The 15,114-nt window shown below is 40.0% G+C and overlaps 2 protein-coding genes across 10 annotated transcripts in view; one reads left to right on the forward strand and one right to left on the reverse strand.

Annotated features, from left to right (window-relative positions):
- Hmg20a (high mobility group 20A) overlaps nt 1–5,864 on the reverse strand; it is an 80,244-nt gene extending 74,380 nt beyond the window's left edge. For both annotated transcript variants that reach the window (XM_071608483.1, XM_027925724.2), the window contains exon 1: nt 5,565–5,864. The gene's annotated coding sequence lies outside the window, so the exon portion shown is untranslated. The remainder of the gene's footprint in view (nt 1–5,564) is intronic.
- Nucleotides 5,865–6,373: 509 nt separating this feature from the next.
- The window catches only part of Peak1 (pseudopodium enriched atypical kinase 1), a 271,428-nt gene continuing 262,687 nt past the window's right edge, over nt 6,374–15,114 (forward strand). For all 8 annotated transcript variants that reach the window (XM_071608491.1, XM_071608484.1, XM_071608488.1 and 5 more), the window contains exon 1: nt 6,374–6,538. The gene's annotated coding sequence lies outside the window, so the exon portion shown is untranslated. The remainder of the gene's footprint in view (nt 6,539–15,114) is intronic.

The raw sequence follows: 15,114 nt of genomic DNA on the forward strand, positions 1-15,114 counted from the left end.
ATATTAAATACAGTAAGAAAGGTACAAAATGCTCTAAAGGATCGAAGGATGGATTTGTCAGAGTGGAAAGAGGCCCAATATCAGAAAATATTTCTTGAAGGTGGTACTTGAGAAAGAGCTTCAAATGTGGCATTTTGATAGATGGGGTTTTCCAGAAAAAGAAGTATTTCAGGCAGAGGATAATACGAGCAAAGATAGATAGACAGACTAGGTGTAGTACAGCATTTTTTTTTTTCCAGAGATCATCCAATTTGCAATGTTTAGAGGGTAAATAAAGATATGGTCATAGTATAAAAGGGCTTGTATTTAAACAGATTTAAGAAAATCAGTTGAAAGTCTTCTTGTAACAATTCAAATTATTTTAGTGATGGCTTTTTTCTTGAAACTTTTCTATTATGTATATTTTCTAAACTAATCATTGGAAATTAGTGCTTTCTTCTTCCCACAAGAAACAAACAAAATCTTGACAACTAGGTGAACATGCTGATAGAAGGAGAACCCAGAGCTGATAGAAGGACAATCCAGACTCTCAATGAGCCTAACAATGTATTTCATGTTTTTGGAATAAATAAGGCTTCAAAGACATGGGGGAAGGGCCTGGGGAAGAAGCTCAGTGGTAAAAGTGCTTACCTAGCATGCTCAAGGCCCCGGATTTAATCCCTAATACTGCAAGAGGAGGAGGAAAACAAACAAACAAAAGCACCCCCCAAAAAACCCATCAGAAAAGTGGGCAAATCCCAATAGCCAGAATAGCCAAAGTAAGAGTAAGGGTAAAATAATAGCATTTACTAACTTCCTAGCATTTGAATTGAACCAGGTGATTTACGTATTTTTGTTTTACCACCCTCCCCCCATTTAAATTTAGGTAAACTGAGGCCCAGGGAGATTAAGTAAATTGCTTAAAGTTACCACGCTAGTAAAATGTAAAAACCAGTTTTGAATCTAGGCCTGCCCGATTCCCTATTTTCCCCACTGTTCATTCTTACTTGTTTATATAGTACAAGGGAAGCTAGAATCATGATGCATGTGTCAATGAAAGGGCTGAATCCTTAACCCAGGAGTTTATATGGTCCGGAGAAAAATTGGGCTGAAATATTCCAAGCTGGGTTTAAAATGACTTAGAGACTGCGATCAAAAATCAAATTCATAGATGCATTTTTTTCTTTTGGGTACCAGGGATTGAACTCAGGGGCACTTGAACACTGAGCCACATCCCCAGCCCTATTTTGTATTTTATTTAGAGACAGGGTCTCACTGAGTTGCTTAGCACCTTGCTTTTCCTGAGGCTGGCTTTGAACTTACGATCCTCCTGCCTCAGGCTCCTGAGCTGCTGGGATTACAGGTGTGCACTATCATGCTAGGCCACGGCTGCATTTTTTTAAAATTCTTTTTTCCTTTTATTATTTTTCCAGTTGTCAATGGGCCTTTATTTTATTTATTTATATGCGATGCTGAGACAGGAACCCAGGGCCTCACACGTGCTACGCAAGCATTCTACCACTGAGCTGTAACAGCGGCATCTTGATCCAAGATGAACAATGATTTCAAAATAGATCTCATTTAGGAATAGTGAGGGAACAAAATTCTAATTTTGACTTGTAAACTATCAGGAAACAAACTCCAAAAGAATATGGATATTTGTCTATAATATTGTATTTGAGTCCCAGTAACAGTGACTGGCACACAGTAGGCACTCAATTTTTGTTGAAATAATGAAAAGTCATGGATGGGAATTCTTATTTGCATACCCTTGAGATCCTTGAAATAAAGGGGGCAGAGCAATAAGTTTAAAAACCATTTAATGCTGAGTGAGGTGGTGCACACCCGAGGGAGGAGGAATATAAGTTTGAGGCCAAACTTAGCAAGACCCTGGCTGAAATAAAAAATAAAAAGAGCTGGGGTTGTAGCATAGCGGTAAAATGCCTCTGGGTTCAATTCCTAGTGTGGCACAGGGGTGGGGGTAGGGAGAAACATTAAGGTTGTTAAGATACTCCCTTTAACTCTCTCAACTCCATGGCCCAAACAAAAAACTAATTGTTACCAAAACATCAAGTGAGAAAGCAGTAAGATGTAAAATATTAGCATGATTTTACAGAGTAGGCAGACAGAACAATGAGAAGACACTTTTGTATTATGTATAAGTTCTCTGCAGATAATCAAATTTCAGTGAGATGGAATCTAGAGTTTTAAGACTTCTAACTGCTCTCAACAGTGTATCCAATGACTGCTTTTGGAAAAGACAATGGTTATCTAATTTAAGTGCCCTAAAAATATCAATAATTTCTTTATTATAGATGAGAAGTCACAGAATGAAAATCTCTAATTCATTAACTCAAAGAAATAACAGAGTATACTTACAAAAATCTGATTTGACACTCTGTTTCTAAGGGAAGGTGCAATGAAAATGCTGCAAAGGACAGTAAGAAACAACAACACACCTCTGGAAGACAGCAAGCCTCTTCACAGAAACACCTTTGTAAAAAGAATACAAACGGGTTCCATAGACTTTCCCTATTTTTCACAAGCTTTTCTAATATTTCTTCTTTGAAGAACCCATGAGTAACTGTCACTTATCACAAAACATCTTCTTCCAGATATGTACTTTATATATGGCTTTCTTCTTAACATTCAGTAGTACTTCAAGCCACTTAAGTCTTTCAGCTGCAGTAATTTTTCTTCTTTCTAGTCTACCGCATTTCTTCCATGGAAAATCATGAGAACCAATTTAATAAACTCCTTTGCTTTCCAAAGACATTTCCAAAAGGCAGTACTAGAGCATCTCAATCAATATTTTAACATCATTTTCTCTTTTTCATTTAGTTCTACAATCTTTCCACACTTCAAGAATTCTGATTATTATAGTTTATTTTGTCAGGGTGACTATGTTTTCTTCTATATTACACTAATATAGAAGACAGTGAATGATTTCTAATGAATCAATACATACTAGGGGCAGTCTACACACCTCTAACCATCTTTTAGTAATAACAGACATTATTTTGCCTTGCCTTTTCAATCACTGCAGCAATTGTGTGGTCTTTCAAAAGATACTTGATTTTAGGGCCTCAGATGTATTTTTTTTTTTTAATTTTTAAATTATATGGACACATTACCTTTATTTATTTATCTTTTTTTTTAAGAGAGAGACAGAGAGAGAGAGAGAGAGAGAGAGAGAGAGAGAGAGAGAGAAGAGAGAGAATTTCAATATTTATTTTTCAGTTTTTGGCGGACACAACATCATTGTTTGTATGTGGTGCTGAGGATCCAACCCGGGCCGCATACATGCCAGGGGAGCACACCACCGCTTGAGCCACATCCCCAGCCCTATTTATTTATCTTTATGTGGTGCTGAGGATTGAACCCAGTGCCTCACACATGCAAGACTAGCGCTCTAACACTGAGCCACAACCCCAGCCCTTCAGACCTATTTTTAAAAAATATTTATTTTTTAGTGGTAGGTGGACACACAATATCTTTATTTCATTTTTACATGATGCTGAGGATCGAACCCAGTGCCTCACGCGTGCTAGGTGAGTGCTCTACCACTAAGCCACAACACCACAATAGTCCTTTCAGATCTATTTTAAAAAAACAAAGCCATATATATATATATATATATATATATATATATATAATATATATGAATTGAACTCAGGGCTGGGAATTGAACTCAGGGCCTCCTGTGCTAAGCAAGTGCTCAATCAATGAGCTAAAACCCTATCCTTTACTATTTTTAGTTTAATTAATTTTTTTTGTGGTACCGGGGATTAAACCCAAGGGTGTTCTAACACTAAGCTATTACATCTCCAGCACTCCACTTCCCTTTGAGATGGCATCTGCCTAAATTGATCAGGCTGGTCTCAAACTTGTAATCTTCCTTTCAGAGCATCCCAAGTAGCTGGGATTAAAGGTGTGTGCTACTTACTATACCTGGTATTCTGAGCCTATCAAACTGACTTTAAAAAAAAAGTCTGTGGGTTAAAATATTTTAATTTTCACATTTAATTTAAAACATTTTCTAACCAACTCCAAACCAAATAGCTTTTTAAAAGAACTAGAATTCAAATAATTGCAATATTTGTGGTTACTGTGTAACAATCCCAAAGGAAAAAAAACACATTGGCCTTATTATTTTAAAAATTCTTGAAAGGCATTACAGTTCTAGGTTTTCTTCACAGATGTCCTAAAATACCAAAGAAGTGCTGTGATTTCACAAAGCAAGCTCCAAAAAGACTGATACCTTCCAGTACATACATCAAGTATTGGTACTTGACAAGAGAAGTCAAGGAATCAAAATTGTTGGGTGTTCATTATCACCTCCTATATAGTTTATTATATACAATAGAGAATATAGGCAAATAGTTTTTTCTTATTCGTCTTTTATCTTTTGTGAGCCATTTTCTCCTTAAAATGTAAGCTGAGGTCATGACCATTTCAACATGCTTTAAAATTGCAAAGAATAGGTATCATTTCTTAAATCAGTGCCAAATTTTTTTAAATCACAAAGGGAAAACTGTATTAAAATACAACTTTCACAGCAACTACATTTAAACTACATAGTTTTTTTTTTTTGTACTGGGGATTGAACCCAGGGACACTTAGACGCTGAGCCACATCCCCAGTCCTTTTAATATTTTATTTGGAGACAGGGTCTCACCAAGTTGTTTAGGGCCTCACTAAGTTGTTGAAGCTGGCTTTGAACTTTTGATCCTTCTGCCTCAGCTTCCTGAGTCCTTGGGATTTCAGGAGAGTCATCACACTGGCTCATAGAATTTTTAAGGCTGAGGAAGTTGTTCTCAGGCACAGGGCAAAACCTGTAGCCCCAAATCAACAGGTCTAAGAACGAAAGATACCAATTATGTCAATTTAAGTAACATCAAATTTGAGTACTTCAGTATACTTCCCCCCCCCCCTCCCCCGCTAAAATGAAAATGTCCCATACTGTGAGATATTCAGTTCTTTGGTAAACCTCCTTCAAGGAATATATACGGAGTTTCTGTTGCATGGTTATGGCAGAGAACACTGTATCTCACTCAGTCAAGGTTGAACTTGAGTAGGGAAGCAGGGGTGGGCAATGCATGAGTCACACAAAAGAGTATGTCCATCGGGTAACAGAATTTTAACAAGGGGTTTCGAATTCTTTGAAGAAACTTTTGTTGGGGAGGTAATTTTCCATCTTACAAGTGGAAACCAAACACAAAAATTCTGCCTGGAGGCTGATGATCAGCACAACTTGGTGTAATAACCTAACTTTGACATAACACACAATCCCAAAGCTCTAAAATAACATCTCTGCAAATAATACCAAGCACCACCTTTCCAGGCCCTCACCAGCACGGGAAGTGGGTTGGACACCCCTAAACCACCATCCTACTCTCACAGGAAGTGTAATGTTCCCCCTCCCCCATGACAGCATTCCTCCCCTCCCCCAACCGGAAGTAAGGCCCCCATTCTGTTAACCTTAAAACAAGATAAATCAATAACAGCAGCAAAAGCGGGATGATCATCAAGGGGCGAAGGACATCTCGACTGTAGCCACCCCCAAGCTCGCCTTGCTTACTGACCTGCTGATGATAGGGGCAGGCAGGGGCTGGGGCCTAATGAAAGTCCCTTGCACAGAGGACAATTCCCTCAGCCCCTCTCAATCGCCTTCACTCTTCGCACTCCGTCGTTTCAGAGCTTGACAGAAATTCCTCCGCAGCACTTTATTTTGTCATCCTTTATTTCTCTTTACCTAATCGCTTAAAAACCGCCTTATAGGCAACGTCTCCTAACGTGGTAACATTTAAAATTGTTCCGGTAAGGAGAAAAGTGAAATATTATTCCTGATACCTTCAGAAAAATGAAGGGATTATTTTGTTCCAGTGCGGCGAAAGCCTACGTAATTACGTAAGGTGAGACTCGCGGAGCTTCATGGGAAATGAAGTTTTTTTATTAATAGGTAGTGGGAATTAAACTGGTAATTACTGTGTACTGGAGTCCTTGAAATCACATAGTCTCTATTAGACGACTTGGTGAGCTAGGGGGATCCGACACCCCAATGGGTTAAAACTTCGTTGCCCTTTTTCTTTACCATTTAATTGAACCCAAATTTCCTGTCACGCGTCTCAAGGTCCCACTCGTCCTGCCTTCTTTCTTTGGCCACACCTTCCTCAGCCAATCAGGCGCCCGGTACATCTCGCCCTGGGAGGTTGGAACGCAGAGGGGCAGGGCCTCGAGGCGACTCCTCCCACGAGACTGAGGAGAGAATTGGGAGCGAGTTGGACCCGCATGCGCGTGCGCGTGCTCGCTCCTCGAGGAGCGCAGCGGGCAAGGGTGCGCGCGGCAGGGTGGCGCGCGGGGCTGGGAGGAGCGGGCAGGCTGGTGGGCTGGTCGGGCGGCAAGCGGCCGGGAGCGCGCGGTGGACTCGGCGACGGCGAGTAGTTAGTTAGTTGTTGTTAGTCAGTGTCAGTTGCTCGGAGGCGACGGTCGCGATCACCAGGAAGGGGACGGGACAGGCGGCAATGGTGGTCACCGCAGCGGCGTGTGCGACCCTCAGGTAACGGGGGCAGGGCTGCCCGCGTCCCCTCGGTTTCCTTCTCCTCACGCTCGGGTTGGTGGGGTCGGGGTCGTTGCGGGGTGAGGGTGCTGATCTGGGGGAATGCAGGCAGGGCGGCGCCGTGGGGGCTCCGGAGGCCGGTGCGTCCTGCCGGGAGCGGGCTCTCAAGACCCGGCCACCCCCGCGCCCCGCCGGCGCCGCGCGCCCCCTCGCGCCCCCCGCCATCCCAGCCCCCTCCCTTAGCTGTGGCGGCGGCGGCCCCGGTAGCGCGGCGCCCCCCAGAGGAGGGAAAGTTGGGACCTGGTGACGGACGCCCCCGGGCGCGGCTGGGAAGCTGCCGGGGAAAGTGAAGCCTGGAGGAGCTGGACTCGGTGAGGCTGGGGCAGGAAGAGCTTCTCTCGCTCCTGCGAAGTCTACACCATCATCCCGCTCCCAAACCCGGGAGGATCCGGCTTAGCCTCGCCAGCAGCGTCAGGACCTGGTGGCTTTCTGTCTGCTCACTTCACGCTGTAGCTGGTGAGCCCCTTTCATGAAGGCTTGCTGAGAGAGGGTTCAGTGGTTCGGTTGGTCAGTTTGTTTCTTCTTTGCCCTTCGACTCATTGGTTCATGAAACTTTTCTCCTTAAAAGAGGACTTGCTGTCTGAACCGCGTCCATCCCCTTTCCCTTTCCCTATCCTGTGCACCATCGGTCCGAGTGCTTGATTTTGTTTTTTTCCTTCTTTGCCTCCTTTGACTAAAGACTGCTGACAGCAACAGGAGAGAGAGGCTCCCTTCCTTTAAATGTTACTTCTGCAATCCTTGTTTTGGGAGAACCAAGTTTAGGAAACAGAGCTGTGGAATGAAGTTATTGGAAGACTGGCGTTGAAAGGATAGTGATGAGTTAGAGGAAAACTATGATTTCATGTTTATTGGCCTTACTATAGAAAACTGCATAGATTTTTCTTCTGCCTTTATTGAATGTGGCAAGATTATATGTTGAATTAAATACTCCGAGGCTTACATAAAAGTCTATTTTTAGGTCGTTGGGTGATGTACGTGAACAGCTTTTCACCTGAATTGGTATTGCTTTGAGGATTCTGTTTTGGGGCCTACCTACAGATTTTTGTTCAGCCACAGCATTCTTCCCCCCCCCCCCCCCCATAAACGAAGTGATGTAGTAATAGGTATAGCTCTCTGCAGTGCGAAAGTGAAAAAAAAAAAAAGTCAATTATCCACAAGGGTAAAACTTTCCAAGAGCAATCTTGGATACTCATTTCATGATGGCTTCTACTTTAATCTCAGCATTTCTAGATTGCTCACTTCACTGACTACCCTAATTACTTGCCAAAGTGCTTGGCAATTCTTCTCTTTGGTGGCTCATTTAGTAAACTATAACGGCAGGTATGGTACATTTTCTTTTGGCTTCAAAGATGGAAGTTAATAGCTTCAGCACAGAGATTAACAGTTAATAATGGAAAGAGAACTCATACCATTGCTAGTTAGTTTTGGCTATGACCAATTCACAAACTATGTGAAAAAACAAACATCCCCTTCCCATAGATGTCAAAGGGGAAGAGGAGAAAATATTTTATCATGTCTTTGTTTTGGAGATTAACATGACTATAAAATGGTGGGGGAGAAATGTCAGATTATTTTCTTTAAAGCTTTTTGATGCATGGTCTTCCTCCTCCCAACTCCCCATTTAGGGGCTAACATTTATGTTTGGCTGGTTTCCAGGGTTGGAAGAGAAGTGTTTTGGTGAAAGGAAAAGATAAGATTGCTTTGAACTATTATGATTCTATTACTATTTATTTTGCCCAGTGATAGTGCAGAGAAATTTCCAGGATTATGTTTGTACCCCATTAACATTCTGTCAGAATTCATTTTTTAAGAGCCTAGCCTGAGGCCCATAAAGAAATAATACCACTTCATAACTGTTTCCTAACAATCACATTAAAAAGTGTGTTCCTGAAATGCATTATATGTGTAGTCATATAAACATTTATCTTTGTACATTTATGGTAATGTAAATATTTAAGTCTAAGAGCTTAAAAACTTTTATTTGCTTATTTGCATACATGCTTTTCAACATCTAGCAGTGCCAACCATATTTGCCAAATAAGCATCAGCCATAAATTCATGCTTTGGCACATTTCATATAATATAACTCTTCTAAATTGCTCCATGGTGAAGCATCATGAGATTAGCATTTGCTTCATGAGAGAGATTTGTTGTTTTTAACTGTAATGATGTGCTGTTTAAATGGAACAGGTGTTGGGCTCTAGCTGTTTGTGTTGAAACCTGCCAAATCATAGTCTTTTGTTGGATGGGTTGCTAAACAATTTAGGAATCAAACTGTAGCCCCTGGCATGCTGACTGTGGGTTCAAGGCTCTATATCACTGTTGCAAATTCCTAGTTTCACTGTAAGAGGCAGGTGTGTGTGATGAGCTTTGTCATTTGCTGATTTCTTTAGTAGGATTCCTACTTCTTACACCCCATGCCCCAGTCCTTTTATTACTAGATCTCCTGGTAAGTTTTAGACTCCTTCCCTGCTGGTTGGTTTTCCTTGGAGAACTAGAAATTCTGTTAACTCCCAGGTTAGGAATATGTAGTTCTCATTTTCTGACAAATGTTTGAGTGCCTTTTAAGTTCAAGGCATGGTGGTAGAACCCGAATATCCGTACAGTGTTATTTATTTATTTATTTCATCTGCAAGGAGTTTAGAGTTTGGGAGGAGAAGATAGCTGATAACCAATAATTACATTTTGGTGTGTTTTATATAGGTTCTCACGAATAGAAGCATGGAGGAGAGTAGCTGACAGACTTGGATTCTTGGTGGCCAGAGGATGTCCTGAAATTTAGAGGGTTATCTGAGCCGATCTTGAATAATGTATAAATTAATTAGGTTCAGAAAGAGGGAAAATACATTGTACACCAGTGTTGTCATTTTTGAAATACAAGCCACAAATATGTCACATATATAATCTTCAAATTTCTAGTAACCATATTTTATTATTATTATTATTTTAGTTTTAGATGGACATAATACCTTTATTTTATTTGTTTTTATTTTTATGTGGTGCTGGGGATCGAACCCAGTGCCTCATGCATGCTAGGCAAGTGCTGTACCACTGAGCCACAACCCCGCCCCTAGTAACCAGATTTTAAAAGGTTAAAATGAATTTTTACAATATAATTTAACTTGATATATCAAAACATTGTAATTTCAACATATAATCAAAATGGAACAGTGATAAAGACATATTTGGCATTCCCTTTTTCATACTACATCTTCAGAATCTGGTTTGTGTTTTATACTTACAACGCATTTCAGTTTGTATTAGCTATATTCATGTATGCATGTGAAAAGTACACCTTTAGAATGGGGCAAATGAAGTAATATGCCAAATCACTGTTTGGGAATAAGGTTTGAGTATTTTAACTTCACCTTGAAGGCTCTGAGGATTTAGTTAAAAAAAAAAAAAAAAGAAAAGGAAGAAGAAAAAGAAAAGACATGCTGTGAAACAATGAGATTTGTGTTTTACACTTGTCATTTTGGCATAGAAGGGAAAGCTAGATTAGAGAGGGGCAAAACTAGAAGACCAGTTAGAAAGCTGAGAGATGATGAGGGATGTGTGTCGGGGGTGGGGGGGATAGATGAGAGATTCAGGAAGTATTATCAATGAGATAAGATGATTAATCAGATTATAGAATTGAGAAAGAGAAGATTTCAGATGATTCCCACAATTATGTTGTGAACTGCTAGGTAGATGGGACCAGCAACTGAAAAGAAGCCAACCATCTATGACAGAGAGACCAAAGATGAAAAAAGGAAACAGGGATTTGTCAGAAACTGAGGGAGGGAGAATATTTCAAGGACTAAGACTGGTCAACACTCTATCCTCCTCTGAAAAGGACAAGTAAGATAAAGACTGAATAAAGCCTCTGAGACTTGGAGATTAAGATGTCTTAATGTAACTTCAGCTGGAGCAGTTAGCTACATTGTAATGGCATTGAGGAGGTTGAAGAGTGAATGACAGCTGAAAGTGTAGCTAATTGAGAGGGATACAGTGTTTTCAACAAAGGACTCCAAAGGGAAGTGTAAGAAGAGAGGGAGATGCGGGGGCTTTAGGGAAGTTTGATTTATTCATTTTGTTTCTTTTAAAATTTAAAGTAAGAGCATCTTGGGCATGCTTGCACATGGCTGCAAGGAACCAAAGGAGAGGAGAAATTGAAGGAAGGAGGGAGGAAGAGAGCAAGAGAGGGACAGTGCACACCTGGGAGAAAATGAATGAGAATGATGAATGTATATATATGTGTGTGTGAGTGAGTGATGAGGGGTGGATAGTGATTGATGGCAGTGATTTGGAAGCAGTAGGAGGGGATGAGATCTAGGGCATGGGTAGAGAAATTGACCTTGAGTGGGAGGTAATCTTACTTTTCAGGAAGCAGTGAGTTTGGGGTGGGGAGTAGAGAGGCAGATAGACACATGACTAGAAAACTGAAGAAGCTTTGAAGAACTATACCTGAAGAAGCTATTTAATACTAACAAGAATTCTATATTGTTACTGTCCTTGTTTGCAAATTGAATCTCTGGGTTTCAAACCTTGATGGTCAATTCCAGACCCCAGGCTGGTATACAGTGCTTTGCAGATGTCTGTTTGGTAGAGATACCTGAGGGAGAATTAATAATATTTAGGATTCTGACTCTAATGAAAGAACTGGAATCCAATTGGGTCATGAGCAGAATAGCTAGAAAGGGTGATCTGATTGGAAGAAAATGAAGGATATGAAAGACTGGAGGCCAGTGTGAAACTGAAGAGCTAGTGAGGAGGAATAATAATAATAGCTCCTAGTTATGGAGTACCTGTTATATATTATACCCTTGAATACCTTATTTCTAATCCTAATGCTAACTGTTTTCCTTATATTCTCCCCTTTGTCATTCCCTTTTAGATGGAGAAACTGTGGATTAGAGAGGTTAAATAACATCATATACACATACACATACACACACACACACACACACACACACACACACACTATCAAGTGATGAAACCAGGGATCCAAAGCCTATCTTTTTTTCTCCAAATCATAGCCTTCTCAAGTAAGATAAAATAGAAATATGGTAATGATGACAAGTAGTAGAAAGATACTGACATATAATTTATAATTTCTGATATAATTTATAATTTTTAACAAATGTTTAAATATAATTTATAATTTTTAACAAATGTTTGTTGAATATCAAGTATGTGCCAGGTGTTGTTCTACTTTCAGAGGTTACAATAGTGAACCAAAGAGACAAACATATGTTACTCTTATAGGATATGAGAAGGTGATAGTGCTGTAGAGAAAAATGAAGCAAGCAAAGGGGGACAGGAATGCCAAGGAGTATGTGTATTTATAAGGATGATGTCTGGGAAGGACTTGAAGAGCGCAAAAACTTGAAGGAGATAAGGGATCACACTACGTAGAAGCAACCTTTTGCATAGGCCCTGAAGCAGAAGCATGCTCGCTGCATCCCCAGTTTTAGGAGGTCAGTGTGCCAGGACTGGTATGAATAGGAGAAGAGTAGAACAAGATAAGGTCTGAAAAATAACGGGATCCAGATTGCATAGTGCCTGTTGGCCATTGCAAGGACTCGAGTTTTTACTTTGTGAGATGGGAACCATTACAGGGTTTTGAGCAGAGGAATGAGGTGATTAGATTTATGCTTTTAAAAACTTTGTTTTTGAGCTGGGCACAGTGGTATATGCCTGCAATTCTGGTTACTTGGGAGGCTGAGGCGTAAGGATTACAAGTTTGAGACTAGTCTGTGTTGCTTAGTGAGAACCCTGTTTCAAAAAAAAAAAAAAAAAAAAAAAAAAAAAAAGCAGTGGCAGCGCCTAAGTGGAAGACTTGCCTGGCACACGAGATCCTAGGTTCAATCCATAATACCTATATCAGTGTTTCTCAGCCTCAGCACTATTGAAATTTTCGATCAGATAATCCTTTGTTTTGGGGCTTGTCCATGTATTATAGGAGTTAAGCAGCATTCCTGGATTCTTTTCACTAGATGCCAGTGTCATCTCCCCAGTTGTGACAGTTAGAACTATATCCAGACATTGGGGAGGCAAAATTGCTCTCAGGAACTACTGCCATATACCTTTCACCCTCCCCCTTCTCCATTTTTTTTTTTTTTTTTTTTTTTTTGTAATAGAGATTGAATCCGTTTCCTTTAATGTTGACATCTGTAATCACAGCAAATTTATTATGCTAAGAACAATTCTTCAAGCAAATTTCAGACTTTTTAATTGTATTTCACTAGTTTTTTTACTCATGTCCCTTTCCCATTCCATTACCTAAACCAGGATATCTTTTCTCTTTCAGTGTGATGCCACCACTGTTGCCCTCCTCCTACTTCTCCTCCTCTTCCTCTTCCCCCTCTTTCTTCATTCTTTCTTATCCTCCTTCTCTTTCTCTTCTTCCTTTTTCCTCCTCTTCCTCCCCTTCCTTCTCTTCCTCTCTCCCTCCTTCTCCCCCTCCTCCATTTTTTTTTTTAATAGAGATCAAATCCAGAGGCATTCTATGATGAGCCACATTACTGGCCTTTTCTTTCTTTCTTTCTTTTTTTCAATTTTGAAAGAGGATCTTGCTAAATTGTCATGTCTGTCCTGGAATTTGCAATCCTCCTGCTTCGGCCTCCCAAAGTCTCTGAGATTCGAGGCATGTGCTATTATGTTTGGCGGGTCTGTTTTTTTTTTTTTTTTTAAGAGTATGATTAGGTATTTTGCAGATATTCTTCAATTTAGGTTTGTATGATGCTTTCTCATTACACCAGGGTTATAGATTTTGGGGAAGATGACGACGGAGGTGCAATGCACTTCTTATCACATCATATGAGAGGCACATGCTATCAAATAACATCAGCACTTCGTTAAAGTAGTTTCTCCTCTGTAAAAATTACTATTTTTCCTTTACATACTCTGGTCATGAGAAGCAATTTACCAAGTCCAGCCTACATTCAAGGGGAGGGGCATTAAACTTTATTTCCTAGAGGGAGGAGTATCAAAGAATTTGTGGACATATATTAAAACTTCCACAGTAGCTGGTAAATGTTTGGGGAGAGATACTTGAGACTTTTGCCGGTGTCCTATTTCTGCCCACTAATTGTAGCATTCATCAGTATATCTTGCTTGCAGTAGTTATTGCTATGGTATTTTAAACTTATTTTTAAAATTTCTCTTATTCATTTTAAATTTATTAATTGGAATTCTTCTGTAAGGAAGGTTTGTTCTTTATGTTTCTAGTCATTTCTGTCAGTTCAAATTCATGGGTACTTGTTTTGTTCTTAGGGTTATAAATTTATACATTATTTATTTATTTGGTACCAGGGGTTTAACCCAAGGGCACTTAACCACTAAGTCACATTCCCAGTCCTTTTTATGTTTTTTGAGACAGGGTCTCACCACGTTGCTAAATTTGAGGCTAGCTTTGAACTTGTGAACCTCCTGCCTCAGTCTGCTGAGTTATTGGGATTATAAGTGTGCGCCACTCCACCTAGCTATCATTATTTATTTGTTGCCCAATTTACTTTGACTTTGGCCAATGGAAGCTCTTAGGTTGACTTCTGTGTTTTTTTGATATGCTCTTATTCTTTATTTAGGTAGGTACATACTTCTTTACTCTCTGGCACTGCTAGATACTTCAGCTCATCTGTTGTTCTTTCCCCAGTCCTAGAATTAGTTATTTCTTCAAGGAGCCCTGATTCTTTTTATTGGAGAATGATATTTTGAAGCTACTTTATGATGCTAAGAATGGTCATTGCTACTGCAGTATCACTGCTTCTAGGCTTTCTCAGTGAACAGAGCTACAGAGAAAAACAACAACAAATTATACACATACATACATGCATGTACACATAGAACACATCTATTTCTGTATATGAAAATAAACATGAATTCATGGTGATATCTCTGACTCTAACTAGGTATGTTTTGATCCAGGTAGGTTTGCTGATAGATTGATATGAATATTAAAAGATAGGAGTTCAGGATTACCTCATGACTTCTCTTTTTTTTTGGTTTAAGCAACTGAAAGGATAGAGTTGACATTGGTTCAGGATAGAGCAGTTTTCTGAGAGAATTCAAGAGTTCTGTTCCAGAGTGATTAAGTTTTGAGATACCTAATAGACAAGCTATAGAGATGTCAAATCAGCAGTTGAGTATATGCACATAGAGAGAATGGTCTAGGCTGGATACATTTGGGAGTTGTCAGTGTACATGTTACCTGAGGGTGAGTGTAGCTAAGAGAAAAGATTTAAGAACTGACCATGGGCACGCTTATAATCCCAGCAACTCAGGAGGTTGAGGCAGGAGGATCCCAAAGGCCAGCCTAAGTAACTGAGTGAGGGCCTAAGCAACTTAGGGAGACCCTGTCTTAAAATAAAATAAAAAGGGCTGGGGATATGACTCGGTGGTTAAGCACTCTTAGTTTCAATCTCCGGTACTGGAGGAAAAAAAAAGAACTGACCCATGGGTCATTCTAGTCAGAGAGATGAAGAGCAATTGTGCATAGTGATAAAAACTGGATAGAGTTGTAGGGTGGGTTTCAT

The sequence above is a fragment of the Marmota flaviventris genome, chromosome 2 (assembly GCF_047511675.1).
Source record: "Marmota flaviventris isolate mMarFla1 chromosome 2, mMarFla1.hap1, whole genome shotgun sequence".
NCBI classification, from domain to species: Eukaryota; Metazoa; Chordata; class Mammalia; order Rodentia; family Sciuridae; genus Marmota; species Marmota flaviventris.